We start from the raw sequence: 1,159 nt of genomic DNA on the forward strand, positions 1-1,159 counted from the left end.
GACACCGAGATAAACTTTGTTAGCATTTCCTCAAGGCTTGGTTTCTTTTCCTGTTGGTAAGGTAGTTGTTGAAAACCCGGAGGATGTTGTGGCCTTTGATTCCCTTGACCACCCTACTAGAAATTTGGGTGGTTCCTCCAACCTGCATTGTAAGTGTTATTATAAGGATTATTCTGAGGTTGAAGATTATTACCCATAAAATTGAGTTGCTCGTGTTCCATGTTATGGCCATAAGGTAGGTATTTTGAATTGCTCGTTCCACCTCCATTTGTATTGCATTGCATTACTGGGTGACCCTATGAAGAGTTAAGTAAACCATCAATTTTTTTATTCAAAAGTTCTACCTGATTAGATAGTATAGTAACTGCATCGAGGTTGAAAACACTGGCTGCTTTCATCGGTTTTATTCTCATAACTTGCAACTAATAGTTATTCAGTGAAATATCTTCAATAAATTCATAAGCCACTTTAGGCGTTTTGTTATTGATATTCCCACCAGCAGCTGCGTCAATCATCTGTCTAGTCGAAGGATTCAGGCAATTTTGAAATGCTTGAACCTACAATCGTAAGGGCAGCCCATGGTGAGGGCATCTTCTCAAGAGGTCATTGTATCTCTCCCATGCATCATAGAGTGTCTCTAGATCCATCTGTACAAAAGAAGAGATATCATTCCTCAATTTAGCAGTTTTAGCTGGCAGAAAATATTTAAGTAAAAGTTTTTTGGTCATTTGTTCCTAAGTAGTGATTGACACTCATGGTAACGAGTTAAACCACTATTTTGCTTTGTTCCTCAACAAAAAGGGAAACAACCGAAGGCAAAAGGCATCATCAGAAACGTCATTGATTGTAAAAGTGTCTCAAAACTCTAGGAAATTCGTCAAATGAGTGTTTGGATCCTCATCCTGCAAACCATCAAACTGAACAAACTGTTGGATCATTTGAATTGTGTTAGGTTTCAGTTCAAAATTATTTGCAGCAACAACAGGCCTAACTATACTTAACTCAGTTCCTATTAAAGTAGGTTTAGCATAATCATACATAGTACATGGAGCAAGATTCTAATTTACTGGGTCAGCAGCAATCGCAGGAGGTAGCGAATTTTCCTGATTTTCAGCCATCTCCTCGGTTGTGGTGTGAATGTCTTCCTCTTGCTATTCCT

General features: G+C 38.4%; 1 non-coding gene across 1 annotated transcript; it reads left to right on the top strand.

Annotated features, from left to right (window-relative positions):
• Positions 1-573: 573 nt before the first annotated feature.
• LOC121207316 (small nucleolar RNA R71) lies at positions 574-680 on the top strand. Its single transcript, XR_005902407.1, has one exon. It is a non-coding gene; the product is annotated as a small nucleolar RNA R71 (small nucleolar RNA).
• Positions 681-1,159: the final 479 nt, after the last annotated feature.

This window comes from Gossypium hirsutum, chromosome A09 (assembly GCF_007990345.1).
Source record: "Gossypium hirsutum isolate 1008001.06 chromosome A09, Gossypium_hirsutum_v2.1, whole genome shotgun sequence".
Classification (NCBI taxonomy): Eukaryota; Viridiplantae; Streptophyta; class Magnoliopsida; order Malvales; family Malvaceae; genus Gossypium; species Gossypium hirsutum.